The 18,011-nt window shown below is 38.3% G+C and overlaps 1 protein-coding gene across 2 annotated transcripts in view; it reads left to right on the top strand.

Moving 5' to 3' along the window:
• LOC306873128 (F-box/WD repeat-containing protein 7-like) overlaps positions 1-18,011 on the top strand; it is a 167,250-nt gene that overhangs the window by 87,624 nt on the left and 61,615 nt on the right. The gene's annotated exons all lie outside the window — the stretch shown is intronic.

The raw sequence follows: 18,011 nt of genomic DNA on the forward strand, positions 1-18,011 counted from the left end.
GCATTTCAATTGTGGTGATTTCAAAACGAAACGTTTTGCATTTAACATTTAGACCTGGAATAATGCCAGTTTATACCCATGTTTTACTAGGAAAAAGAATATTTGCTTGACATCCTTGATTTATACAGTATATGTGTAATTTTGTAACTGTTCCCAAGGAAATTTCAGTCTTATTATAATGCTTTTGGATTTTGAATAGAATCAGTGCTTTCTGGTGCTGTTTAAAATGCATCGGGAACTGCTGGGATTGTGAGTCATTGTTCAACCTTCAGCCTCCCTGTCGTTCTTAAACCAACAATAGCAGTAATTGCTCTGCACAGTCAGGAGACTCAATATAGCAGCGGTCTATGAGCATGTCATACTCTGCTGCATTGCTGTCATTTTAATGCTACATTTTTAGACATGTATTATTCAATGAAGTCGCATTGCAATATTGAAATTTGTATTTATTTTTTTTAAATTGAAGGAACAAATAGCTGATCATTGACCCAAAACACATATGAGGATAGAAAAAGAAATATATGCTTGCGTAGTTTATTTGTCATGATTTCATTAGTCAACACAGCAAGATCCCATCCGGTGACCTTAAAAAGACTTGCCTGTGAGTTCCTATTTTTAACCCTGCCCAGATCCAGAGAAAATGTATTGATTTGCTAGGAAAGCAGCTGCTCTCTGGTGTTCGTAACGTCCCACCAATCCCATAATACAGCGACGCGTGTGCTGCATAGTCAAAGCGGGAGAGGCCGGAAGGACACTGCACGACAGCACTGTTCATAGACAAACTCGCTGCAATGTTGCACCTCGCCAACTGGCTTAAATTTTGACTCATGACCTTCCGGTACCAGCCATTTTGTAAAAAAAAAAAAAAAAAAAGAAGCTGTCTCACTTATTGGAAAATAAGGGCACGCTAGGGTACAGCAAACAAACATGTTTGTGTCTTCAAGTGGGTTGGCTGAAGATAATGAAGTAAATTTTCCTCGTCACTAAATCATACTTTCAGAAACTTCTTTTTATAGACATTGCCATTTATGGCAGCCTCTATTGTAGTCTTAGGTGTCTGATGTCGCTGGCTTTTGTATTTAGCTTCCAAATATTGCCGTTATTTCAAACGCTCTCAACCTTAAGCAACCTTTATCTGGAATCTGAGTAATGAAGAGTTATAAGAAGGAAGGCGATTAGTTGTGTGATTTAAAAATGGAGAGGGAGTGTGTGAAAATATACTACCATTCCAAAGTTTGGGGTAAATTTTAATGAATACTTTTTTAATATATATATTTTTTTTTAATTAACTTTCGTTTAGCAAAAAGTACTAAATATAACAAATTATATTAAAAAGACAAATGTTAAGATTTTTATTTTAATTAAATATTGTTCTTTTGAGCTTTCCGTTCATTCCGTTCAAAAGAAATCAAGCAGAATAATGGTTTTCAACTTGAAAACTTTCAACTTTGATGCTCAATATTTGACTAATGGCTGCTGAAAATTCAGCTTTGCCATCATAGGAATAAAGCACAATTTAAAAAATATATTAAAATATAATTTAAAAACGTTTCACATTGCACAATATTATGCTTTTACTAGATTTCCGATTTAAGTGTGGCCTTGGTTAGAGCATTAGAGACTTATTTAAAAACATTTTTAAAAATCCTACTGACCTCAGACTTTTGAACGTTAGTATAGCTGCTTTTATATTTTAGGAAGTTCAGTGGAAACATGTCTTACCCAAGTCATTTATTACTAAAGCACCATGGTACAAAAAAAGGAATCCCTGCAGTATTTGCCGTAACTGTGGGCTCAGTGCCCAATTTCTTCTCGAGATTGAGGAACCAACCAAATGATAGCGTGGGGGAAAGCCAAATAAAATGGTCTGTATCACTAATGTGCACATGTTCCTTCCAGAAGATTAACTTCCGGGAACATTCCTCTTCAGGCTTGTCTTTGTTCTTGAGAAGCGGCATTCAGAATTAACGTTGTCCCTTCTTTCCTTGTAAACTCAGGCCTCCTTTGAGACTGCGGATTCCCTCAAACCGAAAGGAGGAATAGACGAGCAAAAAATAGATCCGTAAACCTCAACATCACAAAACAGGCGTCCCCCATGCCTTTCCAAATGAGCAGCTGGTTCCAGTTCAACTTTTTTAGCCCTTGCCCCATCTCAGAGTCTCTGGTGTAAATAGCTGGCAACGGAGTTTCCAATGAAGACATGCTGAGGGGACAAAACCTTCTATTTTCCCAGGCCTGGTATAGAAGTCAGCTGTTTCTGAAAAGACCCCCAGGAAATTAACTTGAGTTTTCACGCCAGAGCACTTGGGTGCGTATTGCTTTTCTATTCCGGTTCTGCTTTGCCATTTGGGTAAAATGATCCGGTCCTGCCCATCAATGCTATGCCACTGCCATGGTCACCATCAAGAGCCATTTGCTACTTGAGCTCTTACCTTTAGCCTGTATGTCTTACTATGCCAGTTTCCTTAAAGAGATAGTTTACCCAAAAATGATAATTTACTGAACATCACATTATTCCAAACCTTTTCCCCCCTAAAGAAGAACGCTAAAGAAAAATTTAAGACTCTTCGTGCCACTTTCAAATTTCAAGTCAGTCAAGTGGCATACGACTCCCAAGTCTTCTAAAGCCATGTGAATTCTCTTCAGCAAATATTGCATATATATTGCAAAATAAAGTAGATAAATGCAAATAACAAATCTTTCAATGAGAATTTTCTTCTAGCCGATCCATGGTGCTCTGGCGTTTAACTCCAGCATGAAGCAGTTGATTTAATTAACTTATACTTAAAAAAAAAAGGATCTTACATTTTGAGTGGCAGGGTATATACTTAGTCTCTTTAAAGTGTCTTTAAAAAGTCTTCCTAAAGATGTTCTAAAGTGTGCAAGAACTAAAAGGCCTTCTGTGTTTTTAAAGTGAGCCATGTGCTAACAATCTCATACACACGAGAGCCCTTGTAGCTCATACAAACAAATTTAAATGTGGTAAATGTTACGTGCTACAGGCTTTTTTAAGCTCTGGCTTTGAGGGTCGTCACTGCACTCTGATTTGTTTTGAAGTGTTTGCGTTTCTATGCACTGAGGTTAGTTCACCATGGGGGCTTTTTTTAAAATTGAGACAAGATGGTGCATTTATTCATGTATGGGCAATGTGAAGCTCACACAGGTCTTATCGTAAATTCTGTTGGATCGAAAGACAAATAGAAGTCTATATCGTGTCATTTGGAAAATATCATACCTTTTTTATAACCTTCCTTTTTCAAGATTCTATAAAATGGACTGCAACACTTTGATGCCATAAGATGTACACAGCCATCCTTACGGTTGCCTCTTGCAGACTATCTATAGTGATGCCTTTAAATTATAATATTTCCTACACATACAGTATTAATTTTTTGTGTTGCCAGCCTTTACTAAGCTGTTACTCATTTCAATAACATAAGCAAACTAGATAGTTGGCTACTCTACAGGCTGTTAACAAAGGTCTGTAGCTAGTCATTTAAGAGGGTAGTCTCTTTCTTTTCTTTTTTTTAATTTTTTTTTTTATATACATCTAATTAAATGTATGCACACAAAGCATTTTTTTAGGGATGGATTAGAGGGAATTTTAGATCAGTTTCCTCTAAATACAACTTATGAAACTGAAATTATCATTTGGTTAGCTTCCACACTCAATTATTTTTTTCTTCTTCTGCAGAACATAAAGACGTAACTGATCAATGAGAATGGTTTGGTAATGGTTTTGGGGGATTACTGGGTTGTATTGTATAATGAAACCAAATATTTACCTTATCAGAATCAGAATTAGCTTTATTGGCCAAGTATGTTTACACATACAAGGAATTTGTTATAGTGACAGAAGCTCCACAGTGCAACAGAAAGACAGTAACAGGACAGGACACAGGTAATAAAACAAAATAACAGGAAATAGCCAATAACCAATGTACAAAGCAGCAAAAAAAAAAAAAAAAATACACAATATATAATATATAATATAGGCGACTATGTATGTACAGGCCAAGTATGTGCAAATTAGAAATGAGAAAATAAAAATAAAATAAGTGAGTGTGGTGAATGGATAATGTATTAGTTGTGTGTTCTACGTTTATTTATTGAGTGTTCATGAGATGTATTGACTGAGGGAAGAAACTGTTCCTGTGTCTGGTCGTTCTGGTGCACAGAGCTCTGTAGCGTTGACCAGATGGTAAAAGTTCAAAGAGGTTGTGTGCTGGATGTGAGGGGTCCAGAGTGATTTTACCAGCCTTTTTGCTCACTCTGGATGAGTACAGTTCTTGGAGAGTGGGGAGGGTTGTACCAATGATTCGCTCAGCAGTCCGGACTACCCTCCGTAGTCTTCTGAGGTCAGATTTGGTAGCTGAGCTGAACCAGACAGTTATTGAGGTGCAGAGGATGGATTCAATGATGGCAGAGTAGAACGGTTTCAGTAAGTCCTGTGGCAGGTTGAACTTCCTCAGCTGGCGAAGAAAGTACAACCTCTGCTGGGCCTTCCTGACAATGGAGTCAATGTGAATATCCCACTTCAGGTCCTGAGAGATGGTGGTGCCCAGGAATCTGAATGACTCCACTGCAGTCACAGTGCTGTTCATGATGGTGAGTTGGGCGAGAGCAGGGGGGTTTCTCCTGAAGTCCACGATCATCTCCACAGTTTTGAGCGTGTTAAGCTCCAGGTTGTTGAGACTGCACCAGACAGCCAGCTCCTTAACCTCCTGTCTGTAAGCAGACTCGTCACTGTCCTGGATGAGGCCGATCAGTGTGGTGTCGTCTGCGAACTTCAGGAGCTTGACAGAGGGGTCTTTAGATGTGCAGTCGTTGGTGTAGAGGGAGAAGAGCAGTGGGGAGAGTACGCAGCCCTGAGGAGCTCCAGTGCTGATGGTTCGAGTGCTGGATGTGAATTTGCCAAGCTTTACTAACTGCTGTCTGTCTGTCAGGAAGCTGTTGATCCACTGGCAGACGGAGGTGGGGACGGAGAGCTGAGTTAGTTTATTTTGAAGGGTTTCCGGGATAATGGTGTTAAAAGCAGAGCTGAAGTCCACAAACAGGATCCTCACATAAGTCCCTGGTCTGTCCAGATGCTGCAGGATGAAGTGCAGTCCCATGTTGACTGCATCATCCACAGACCTGTTTGCTCTGTAGGCAAACTGCAGGGGGTCCAGTAAGGGTCCAGTGATGTCCTTCAGATGAGCCAGAACCAGTCTTTCGAATGATATTATGGATGTAGCATGCTGCCCAGTAATTCAAATGAATCATAAAATCCCTTTTATTAATTGTTCATTTACATTTCTTAAACCATCTGAACAGATTTTTTAAAAGGGATCAGATTCTCCAACTCTATTTTAGAACGGCGATTTCAGAAGCACATTTATTACCTTAGCCTTCTTAAGTAAACATTCTGTCATTGTACTGTGGGTATAGAAGATCAGCCCAAGGCTCATTCTCGATTTTGTGGACAATTCTGAAAAGGGCAAAAATAGTTTTCACATTTATTGAAACTCTTGCCATTCTGTCTTGGCATTATATCAAACGAAAATGGTTTTACCCAGGTGACCTTTTCTCACCTTCTTGTGTATGAGCACTGTTTGAGTATCCAGTCAGCTGATGTGTCCTCCCGCCTCTCCGCGCCAGCTCCTATAGGTGGAAGATGATGGGATTACATTGCCCTTGAGCTCCAAATAACGCACTGTGAAGGCATCTGCCCAAAGCTATTCTGAGCAGGCCCATTCCAGCGCTGGACAGACAAACAGAAAGTGTTGGGCAAACAGTATTGCGGCATACTCCATATGGCAAGGCTGGACCCCCACTAACAGACATGACGGGATGTCAGCTAATGTCACGTTGTCAAGATCATTTTGAATGTGTAGCTTGTACAATAGAAAAAATTTAGAAGTCATGATGGTACACAGGAGCTGAACTTCTTGTCAAGCTAAAGGTAAGTGGCGTACACCGTGTAATCTGTACAACCCAGCTGGCACATGATAGCAGCACACCCACCCCTGCAACAAAGCCGCCAAGAAGTTCTGACATTGTTTCACAGGTTGCCCTTTGACGCTGAATTTGGGCCACCCTCAGTATTCCAACAGTTTGAAAAAAAACCTGCTGAACTCAGACAGAAACTTTTACCATGCGTTTGAAGATCTCCCACCTGCTGCAAGGCTGCCAAGAGGTGCTGCCATTTCTTGCAGAGCTGGCAGTGTGGGAGAGAGGTTTTCTCCTGGCCCGGGAATGTGTCACAAGCTCCCAGCATCTGCTAAGAGCCAGGGGCCGTAACTGAAGATGGGGCTGCTCGGTTTAAAACGCTCATGCGTTTTAATATCCGAGACCGCTGCAATAATGAATGTTTGTGCTAAATATGCTTTGTCAGCACATTGTTGCTGTTAACAGCTTGTAATCTGAGTCTGGTTATCAGGATAACTTGAGAGGAGGTGGTAGTTGGTTCGCTTAGAATGGCAGGTCAAGCAGCAGCGTTCCTCCATGGATACCCCCCTATCTGACCTGACAGAACCTCAACTGCCCTAAAAAAAAATAATTGTTTTGACTCGATGTTGTAATGGTCGTCAGCCCATTAATCAAGCATTCTTCTTGTTGAGGGGCAAATTTACACCAAAATTAAAATTGGTAACATTTACCATGTAAATGTTGGTAACCAAGCAGTTACTTGGCTTACATTGTATTAACAAAACTAAGAGATATTTCAACCCAGGGTATGACAAGCTTCCCATTTACACATCAGCGTTGGAGCTCCAAGGTTGGATTTGAGGAATCCTGGCATCTAACAAAGAACTGTAACCGCAAATTCTTTCAGGGCAGTCATGCAGTCCTCATAGTTCAGCACAATGAAAGTCTTCATATGGTAGGATCAATCTTGCCCATTTATGCCTGCCAAATACAGTTCTCTTGACCTGTGCCTGAGTGAATGAGACTCGTATTTTTGCAGTACAAATTGTACTAGACTGGGAGCGAAGCCCAGAACCTGGCTAAACACCATGCCTGGTCTTCATTCCTAGTTCTTTGGGAACATTTCTCACCTTTCACTCCCTCAACCCCTCTCCACCAGCCTATCCTCCTTACCCGTGGCTACTTGGCTTGTCTGTGGTCCAGCAGCAGTCAGATGGCCTCGGTGTAACTGGCGCAGCTGTCTACATGGTTCATTTAATTTGGCCATAAAGCCATGTGCCACTGCTTGTGTGGTCCAGCCTAGATTGCCCTCTAGATTGATTGTGTGAGAGGGCATTTCTCTGGCCAGCTCTTTGAATTGAGTGAAAAAGCAAAGACAGATTTATAGCAGACACCGGAGCGGAGGTTCTGGGAGGCATCGCATACCCACTATGTGCCTCACTGACGACTGAACACATGTAGCCAGCTGCATAGCTGGTTGAGCATATCCTTTCAAACTGACCTCTGATCGGTTCCTCTATTTCAGTCCCATGATTTTATCTCCATGTCTTCCTCAGAACAGTGTTGTTTTCTTTGTCATCATCACTGGGTTCATCCATATTTGCTTTATGGCATCGTTGCTTTGAGGTTCCTCAAAGTTGTTGTCACAGTCATTGAAATATCCAGTTGTCGTCCAGTTGAAATGTCGATTTGGTTGAATTAGTGTATGCACTGTCACACACAATCCTTCATATACTCAGACACCAGAGAGATAAGAGGTGCTCAAGTGTTTTTATGGATGCAAGTTCTCTTCTATGCATGGAGTGGCCTTTCTAGCCTTATCCCTTGGGTTAGGAGAATGCATCATTTCGCTGTTATATTTTCTTCACAATATCCAAGAGGCGTGTTGTTGAGATCTCTTTGCCTCAAAAGATTAAGGCCCCTTATGAATGCAATAACTGCAGTCATGTCAGAGTGCTATTTTCATCATTGTAGTTATGATACTTTGCGTTTTGTTAAATATCATAGTTTCAGTACTGGCCTAATGAATTATCTGTCATGGATACATTGAATACAGCAAGTGAAGTTGCAGCAGCCATGTTGAGTTTGTTGCTCAGCTCAGGAAACTTGACTCTGATTCCCAGATTGATCAAGACCCTGTATCATGTTGTGACGGAGCGCAGACATTCTCCACACCTATTTATAAAACCTGTATACAAGCTTGCATATCCAATAAAACATGTGCTCCCACCCCTACCTGATGGTGGAAGGTTTATAGCTTATGATAATTCAGAATATCCAAGTATGCAGTGTGATTATGCATAATGATTCTTTAAGTAATTTGATGTATTTTTACTTGGTCCTTGTTCTACTTAATTCTGATCACAATTCATTTGATTTCAGTAATGAGATCTCACTGAGTTGAGATGCTGAATAAATGGTTTGGCCTTTCACATGTGCATGAATGTAACCCCTTGACGTGCCTGGTTATTAATAGGATCTTAGCATTACCATCAACTTAACTGGAGCATTGCAAAGTAATCACTTCGTTTCAAACCGATCACACAACAGATTATTTCCGTCAAAGCGGTGCATCACCGAAGCAGCAAACGACATCCTTATACAATAATTCCTAACACTGTAGCCCCCTTAACTGTTTACCAAACAACTTTGTGCATATCTGGTCGTTGCAATGGATTTACATGGATAGAAGTTTGCCAAAGGGAGGAAAGTTGTGCTTATCTGGTTTGATACTCTTGTAATAAAATGCTACTGCACTTGCATCCTCTTTGTTTTGGCAGAGTTCATAGTTTCTGGAGACTTTCTCATATCAGCATTGTCTGCTGTATGAACACTGGGCTAGGGTTAGATTTACCATAATTTGTGGCTTTTCCTGTGGTTAGAAGTGTTTTATCTCATGTACTTCAGAAAAAAAAATGAAGCCTTTAATCTTTGGAAGAGATTATTCTTGTAAATACAGTACTTTCATAGTTTATATATTCTGTCTATCACTTGTGAGTCATTAGATCTTTTTTAGGCAATACCATTCAGATTAGGAATGTTTAACTAAATGTATGATATAAAATATTAAATTGTGCAGCACTTTTTAGTAATTTGAGTGAACTTTGTTTTTTGTCAAGTTTATCAAGTCAAGTTTGGTGGCCTCACTGAATATGAACATTTAAGTTGTTGTTGTATAACCATATTGAGTTAAATATTCATGACTTGCTCATCCAGCACATTTCGAGAACACCTTAATGCTGACTTGACATTAGGAGACCAGACCTGCCTAGTCCGCAGATTACACACGTGTCAAGTGATCCATGCTTTTTATATGATAATAAGACTGTAGAGAGATTTTATACACAGCCTACTTGGTGATTCGCTCAGTAGGTGAGGTTTTATCTTTATATAATGTTTCTCTATATGCATTAAGCAGCTCAACATTTTGTTTGTGAGATTCTGTTAGTAAAGGACATTTAAGACACCCAGTGCCAGATCAGCTTATCGTTATTATATCAGTATGGTCAGTGACATTACTATGTGATTTAAATAGTATCAAATTGTGTTAAACCTGGTAAGTAACTGTTACTTCAGCATGAGGCTAATTGCATTAGATCTTTAAATGATCCTGATTGTTAATTTATGGAAGCCCTGACTTAAGCAGTCCTGTATTGTATGTTTGTATGTATTTGACAAATAAAGAACTGCGAACCTTGATTACCATTGTCTACAGAGTTCTATATTTCAACTGACATGAAAAAAATTGGTCAAAAACCTACATTTATTCACAATCTGATTGGCAGCAACTTTCTTCAAATAACAAAGGTCTGTTCTGCAGGTAGCTTTGTTGGTCCCTTTTTGTCTTTCATCTTGCAGGTGAATTGTTGCAGTTCTTATATCAAAATCTTGAAGCAACAGTGTCTTTTTGGTTGAAATGAAACATAATTTTTAACCCATATTAAAGGAATAGTTCACCCAAAAAACATTTTGAACATTGTGATTCATTTGAACATTTACTCACCCTCATGTCGTTCCAAACCTGTAGAAGTTGCTTATGTAAAGATAATAACTTTGTTCAATACAAAAGATGATATTTTGAAGAATTTTTAAGAACCAAACAGTTGTTATTCCCCATTGATTTACATAGTAGGGAAAGAAATACTATGGGGACCATCAACAGTTTCATTACCAGCATTATTCAAAATATCTTTTTATGTTTAGCCTAAGAAAGAAACTCATACAGGTTTGGAACGACATGAGGGTGAGTAAACGATGACAACATTTTCAGCAAAAGATCAGCATGCTATTGTGACTCATTGTGACTACAACTCTATCTCTGTAAAACCTTGAACTTTGTGTCATTAAATTGAGTAAAATTAATCCGTGTATAGTCTGGTCTTTACAGTGTGAAGTTATACGTTTCTTGAGAACTTCTGAAAGTATCCAATCTCAGATGATTTGTGCAGTGCTGAGCAAAGCAAGAACACAGTGTCCTTTAGACAAAAATATTTGAATTGCGATTGCCTTTGCAGATGAACATGAATTGGAAAGTTAGTTACATTTGCATTTTCTTGCAGTGTAATATTTGGATGGTTGGTTGTTATGGGATTCTCTTGGGCCAGTCTCTGAAGATCAATCATGAGAGATAACTTTGAGAATCTAGCAGGTCTTTTGATTCTGTGTTTAGTCTTCTATTCAGTCCCTGGTTCCTCATCTTCATCTCAGACAGTCTCTTTAGGCCCACAGTACTCCCTATCCTCAAACAGGGTGTAAGATGGAAGATGGAATCAAATGTCTGTTATCATTATAATGTAGATGAATCTTAATGCTTGTGCTTTGGGGCTCCGTTAATAAGCACAAGTGGGTTTATTATACACGAAAGCAAGCTAATGGCAACATTGGTCAACCCTGAAGGATAAAGGAAGCTTGTGAATTTTTTAAAGCTTTTCAGATGAAGTAAACAAGCATGTATATCATGAAAGTGTGTATATATATGTATATATATATGTGTATATATTAGGGCTGCACGATTCTTGCTAAAATGTGAATTACGATTTTTCTCCATGGGAATTGAGATCATGATTCTCTTACACGATTCTAATTTTTTCAACCAAAATGTATTGCACTCAAGTACAAAAAACCCCCCAAAAAACAAACACAGGACATTCAGTATGATAAAGTGCTGGAGTAACAAAAAATTGTCTCTCTTTATTTTAGACCCCTTAAAGTGAATAATTTTAAAGCTTTAAGTTGTTGAACATAAGAGAACATTAACAATAATAAATAAAAATATTCACATTCACACGCCTCTCGTTTACTTTTAATGGAGTGGCGTCAAGCGTTGCCGAACTGAATTGTGGGTCCCTCGCGTCGCTTCACTGGCGTTGCACGTGGCAGAAGTTGAAAACGTTTCAACTTTTCAAGCGCCAACGCAGGCCTCAGCCAATCAGATCACCTTATGCAAATACCCTAGCGCAGACGCTAGCCAATCCTGTTCATGCAGCACCAGAAAAGTATGTGATTGGCTGTTATCACTATGACGGTGCGTCAGCACCAGAGCTGTTGAGAAACAGAGTTGGGACACTCCCATTGGCTTCCATAGGAACTTAGGAATGCGGAGGTAAAGCGTGTCATGGAGCAGCCAATAGTTCCAAACAACCAATAGTTTCAGCATTGAAGCCCATTCATTTCAGTGCTTCTCAAGCACAGTCGCCAGAAAGTTGAGGAAATTACAGCATTTTTTTGGCATTTTAACGCATTAGTTTACCTCTCGAAAATCTGACCAGTAGTTGTATATTATGAAACGCGTTATAGTTAATGTTTATTTTTAGATAATAGGCAGTATATGCTATATTTGCAGTTAGATAGCGTGGATAAAATATTTTGATGAATACAGTTGGTTACCTTTTTTATTTTGAAGTATTTGCAAAACTTAAATTTACATTTTTTTTATTTATATTTAGTCATTTAGCAGACGCTTTTATCCAACGCGACTTACAATGTAGAAGCAAACAGACCAACGAAAGAGCAACAAAATAAAGTGCTGTGACAAGTCTCAGTTAGTCTAGCACATAGCAATTTTTTTTTTAATAAATATAAATAAATAGAATAGAATAGGTAAGTTCTGGTATGGATTAGTCAGATGGTGGCGAAAAATTTTTTTTTGAAAATGGCTAAAACAATTTCTAGCATTTTTCTAGCATTCATTGATATTCACTTGTGTATGCATATTGTATCTTATATTTTAACATAATATTGTATTAAAATGTGAATAGAGGACCATAGATGAAGAAATATATATTAATACAATAACACATTTTAAATACTAATTAGATTTCTTATACTCTTTAAATAAGCATAATGTATTTCATCATTGGTCTGCACATCCACAGGAATAAGTGTAACACAAAAACACACAGTCATGCCTCAAGTCTCCAATCTTTATTAAGCAGATTACACTATTTATACTTACAAAGAATATATGTAGCGAGCTGCATAGCTATTCTTTCTTTGCATACAAAGAAATGTAACCGCCTTATCCTGTGTTGCATTGTACTATGTTTGTACTCCATAGTTAAACAAGAAAAACCCATTAATATTATTTCCATTAAACTCCACAGACAAAATGCTACTATCAGTGTATTAAACGAATTAATCAATGGAGGTTTTGTTAATATTTGCCGGAAAATGCTGCAAGTATACCCGCTGTTGTTGTCTGACCCGATTGACAGCTCTGAGTTTAGAGCTATTGAGAGCTCCATGAACCACGTGACCGCGCGGCGGCGATATTAAAGCGTGTCGCAACTCTGTTTCTCAGCGGCTCTGGTCAGCACCAAGCTTAAGACAATTTAAGACATTTGAATGCATAGGATCCGACTGCTTTCTTACCGCTCTCGTGGTACTTTGATGTCATACGGTGATCATTCTGCGAACGCGCCTATTGACTCAGTTTAGGTCTGCCGCCTTGTTACACGTCACGTGAGTGACAGCGGAACGTGGCCAATGAGGGAGAGGAGAAAAGTGATCGAGATTTATGATTGATTGGTGAATTAATAGTGTTTTGTTATTGTGTGAGTGTGACCAATAACACGTGAATGCAGCATGATCTGAATGCAGGGAAATACACGGAAGTGAATCGCCGTCATTTAGAAATGAGATCGCATTTATGTATGAATCGAGAACGTGATTTTTTTCTTCTTCCGATTAATCGTGCAGCCCTAGTATATATGTATGTATATAATCGCATCCAAAATAAAAGTTTGTTTACATAATATATTGTTTGTGTACTACGTGTATCTACACAAGTGTATACATTTATTATGTAAACAAACGTTGTTTTATTTTGGATGCGATGAATCATGATTAATCAGTTTGACAGCACTAATTAGATACATTTGCTGATTTCATTGTAAGACACATTGGCTTGTTTCAGTCTAGTTTCCACCATCTGTAATCTTGTAGATTTCTAAGGTCAGAGAGGACTGGTTTGTGTGTGTTCAAAGATCTGCAGGCTTTGGCCGTTCTTAGTGCTTGGAATGATGTCAGCAGCACAGTATGTCTTCTCTAGGGTGGCAGAAGTGACTTCAGGCCAGATAAATGCTGTCTGAGGCTTCTGTGTCTCTTGGAGGACATTAGTTCACTGGAAAGATCAGCTTCATTTGTGTGCTTTTCACTTTATGCTTGTTTGCTATTTAGAGAACTTACGATATTTGTTCTGTACTAATTTGGCTTGCAGTTTTGTTATTTTTCTTCATTATTTTTATGGCTCAACAACACTGGCTCAGTGTCCATGAAGAAGTAAAGCAAATAAACATATCAAGTTCTTACTGAAACAGTAAAAATTTGACGTTTTAAGTAAATTAAGCACTCTAGAAATCATGTAGTGTAACCATGTGAAACTAGTTTCATATTTCAATGAATTTGTTTTTTTGTACTTTTTCTGGTAAAACATTTTGAAAAAATGCACTGAATTCAGTGTTTGCATTTATATTTTTTGACTGAATTTCCGTTTTTTTTTTTTTTTTATGGGTCCACAGATGTGTAATTCTTCATGAGTTTCAGTTATGATTTTACTTGTCATTTATTTTTCATCAACTGGATTAATAGGCAGTTTATTGCAGTGTTTATGGGGGACTGAAAACAGTTTCTTTCACACTTGGCTCGCTTTCAATCGCTTCTGTTCCATTTATATGAATGTTGTGTCAAACACCTTGTGTTTTAGTTTGCTAATTAAACTCCTTATGGAGTCTCCCGGGGTGTTTGTGTAAGTGGCCCACATCCACACCCAGAAACGCACACACTTGACTGCATTAGTCCTCCATCAGCATGCACAGACACCCTGGCCTGTTGTTTATCCTGCTCTCCCCTGTCTTCAGTCATTCTGAAGGAAGGGCTGCAGAGAATCGGCATACTGATTCAGCCTGCTCCATCTGTGCCACTGATTATTAAAGGCAGTTCTAGTGGGACTTTTTTTTCACAGTATTTGTTTTCCACATGAAAGTGATGCATTTTGTGTAAATAATAACATTTGATGCATGCTCGTATTGCGTTCTAGCTAACATAAAGTTCAAAGAGGAATTGGGAGTGGGAAAACTGTCGATTGTGCTTTAGTGGAAGCATAACCTATGAACCTCATTCCAAAAATCTAGTGACTGAAATGTCTTTTTTTCTTCTTTCTTTCTATGGTTACCTTCCACTTCTGATGTCATTGCTGGATTGGTTCATAATAGGTAAGGCAAATCTTTTCTAACAAAAACCATACTTTAATGCACTACATACATTTCCCCAGCATCTATGCAAGTCAACAAAGCATTGATCATGGAAGCACTGTTTAATCTTGTGCTCTATCAGATGGTGAACAGTAGGTGGCAGTGTGGCTTTACAGCTGATGTTTTCACTGAGATTGGCAGCTCTCTACTATAATCACTGTAAATGCTCCTATAAAGCTTATTCTATTCTTTGGTGCCGTTTATTCTAAACTGCTGTTTGAAAGCCATCACAATTGTTTCTCACTTGCCAATCACTATAGTTAGTGTAGCTGAATAACCGCACTGGTCATTGTTGACCATCAGGTCAGAAGCTTTCTAGTTCTGTCACATAAAAGATATTTTTAATATAATATTAACCAGTCTTAAGTGTCAGTTTTTTCGAAATTGAGATTTATACATGATCTGAAAGCTGAATAAATAAGCTTTCCATTGATTATGTGGTTTGTTAGGATTGGACTATATTTGGCCAAGATACAACTATTTGAAAATCGGGAATTGAGGGTGCAAAAGTATCTAAATATTGAGAAAATCCTCTTTAAAGTTGTCCAAATGAAGTTATTAGCGGTGCATATCACTTTTCAAAATTGAAGGTTTAATATATTTATGGTAAGAAATTTACTAAATATCTAAATGCAAATTTTTACTTAATATCCTAATTATTTTTGGCATAAAAGAAAAATCGATAATTTTGACCCATGCAATGTACTTTTGGCTATTGCTACAAATATACCCCAGCGACTAAGCAAGACATTAAGTTAACACATTTTGTTAGGTCCACTTATGATGTGACCTAAATTGAGGGGTATGATGTTACCCCTAAAAAAAGTTTATTGTAGTAACTTGAAGTTGTAATACTCTATACAACTTTTACCTTAATATTTGCCAATTTGCAGTCTAGAATAGTAAACAATATTTGCCAAAAATAAGAGCCTATCTGCAGATTCTGGCCAGTTGCAGTGATGGACACAGACATGATTTTTGAACATTTAAAACATTTCATTTGTCATGTATCTCCTAGCGCAAAAAAAAAAAAGGGCATGTTTCTGCATGACTCCAAGGCAAGGTTTGACTTGAGGGCCATATCAGGTTTTTTGCGTATAATTGAGAGGCCACATAGTATATGCATTACAAATGAAGCATTAATTTTTTGTTTTTTAAAACAACTTATTCTAAATTGTCACTCAGTTCTACATGGAAGTATAGCCTACATGGCTCAAACCATGTATCTCTACTATATTTAGCATAAAATGATTCGTTCAGAAGTAATGTAAAATAAAACGTTTATAAACATGTATTTTTGGTCCCCTCACTCCACAACAAATCCTAAATTTAGCCGTATTCGGAACAGAAAAAAAAAACACACACACAGAAACTTGTCAGCACTGATGTGTTTGTGTAAACAAAGTTTAGCAACTGAAAATCTGTGACATTTCTCAATAACGCCGCTGTTTTTGAAGAAGTTAAACTTACAGATTCGCTATTGGTAGAGATGGTGATGCCAAAACTGTTGAGAGACAAACATGCAGTACTCTGGTAATTCACACATGCTTGCATCTCTCTCTCTCTCTCTCTCTCTCTCTCTCATAACTGCATTAGTCTGCATATTAAAGGCTGAAGCATCCATTTACCTGCATAGAGAGAGAACGGTGTAGCAAGTTCCATGGATTATGAATTTTTGTTTGATGTATCCAACCATGACGATATTACTGAGCGCATCCTAATTCTGACTGAATGTACCGTATATGTAACCAGTGTTGGGGAAAGTTACTGTTAAAAGTAATGCATTACTATATTGTGTTACTCTCTAAAAAAGGAACTAATTACGTTTCTTATTTACTTTTAATGGAAGGTAATGCATTACGTTACTTTTCAGTTACTTTTTAAATCTGGGCAGGGCTTGCTTGTTTGTTTTAATATAAAAAAGTTATTTTACAAATTTCAAAGCCTTTTCACACCAAAAGTGAACTGAATACGCCTCAGACTGAAGGAAATGTAAATTCATGTCTGTACAGTAGAGGGCGCAGCTCAAACAAATTGCATAAAGAAAATGACGCAGGAGAAGAAAGTTCAACATTCAACAGCAAAAATAAAATACAAATGTGTCATTTTTTGCAAAGTATGGTTGAATTGGATCATCGAAGGTCAGTATGTTATGTACAGCACTGCAGGCTACTGCGCCATCAATTGGATTTTGCAGATATTGCATCAAATTAGTCAGTTTGGACCAAATGCCTCTCAAGCTAGATTAAAGTGCTGGTGGGCCTTATATGGCTCGAGGTCCGTAGTTTACCCCACCCCCCTGCTCATGTAGGCCTGCTAATTCACATTTTAGGATAGAAGAGGTATAAATCTGATTTTTTATAATTTTTTTTTTTTTTTTTCTGTCAGTGTAATGAATCAAACCATGAAATTGGTCATTTTGTTATGGAAAAATTAGCAATTTCTCCTTGGCATTTTGCTAACAGTGTTTCATTGGTAAGAATATTTCCGGATGTTAGTCATTGTGGTTATTCTGTTACTACCTATAACTTCTGTTATGTTCTGTAACTACCAAATTCAGAGTTGAATTCTCATTCACTGTAGCAGAATTAAGCATTTGGTTGGTCTTGACTTTTGGATGAAGTGTCAATTTACGTATTCATAACTTATTCTCATTCTGATGGTATGGATAGTCTAGATAAGATAACATGCATAGGTTCTTCATGAACATAGTGAAGACGCTTGAGCTCAGGCAGCATGAGCTTGTTGATGCCTGCTCTTGGCTTTGAAACAAAGGTGCCATTGTTGGCATAGCAGAATTGTTCTGCCGCGCACCATGGAGGTGGCTGGAGTGTTGTTAACCTTGGGCTGTGAGTCACTGATCCAAGGCCAGGGAGCGATCAGATAACTGAATTTTCCTGCAGCGCACTTTGTGACAGCACACTGGGGGCACTGTATTTTGGAACCCCCTGCAGCCTCTGCAATGGTTCAGACTAAGCAAGCTGAGTGGCCGACACGTGTCATGGGGGCAGAAGTCATTGCCAGCGGAGGGGTGGTTGAGATGAGGGACCTTGGGAGCCTGGCAGAGCATCAGAAGCACTGTGTCTTTACAAGATGGTGGTTAAATCCCCTTCTGCCTGCATTTCTTCCTATTAGTTCATTTTTCTAGGCTATTTTCATCTACATCCTGTTAGAGAAGTGTTTTGTAGTAAAATGGAGGTCTATGACGCAAATACCAGCCTGTGAAACGGGGCTTGTCAATCCACAATAGTAACCAGAGTCTAACTCAGCAGACCATAAAAAGAAACGAACCCTAATGAATTAGCATCAGGAGCAGCCAAATTGAATGGGAAAGTTGAGTTTAAGAGCCAT

The sequence above is a fragment of the Barbus barbus genome, assembly GCF_936440315.1.
Source record: "Barbus barbus genome assembly, chromosome: 7".
Lineage (NCBI taxonomy): Eukaryota > Metazoa > Chordata > Actinopteri > Cypriniformes > Cyprinidae > Barbus > Barbus barbus.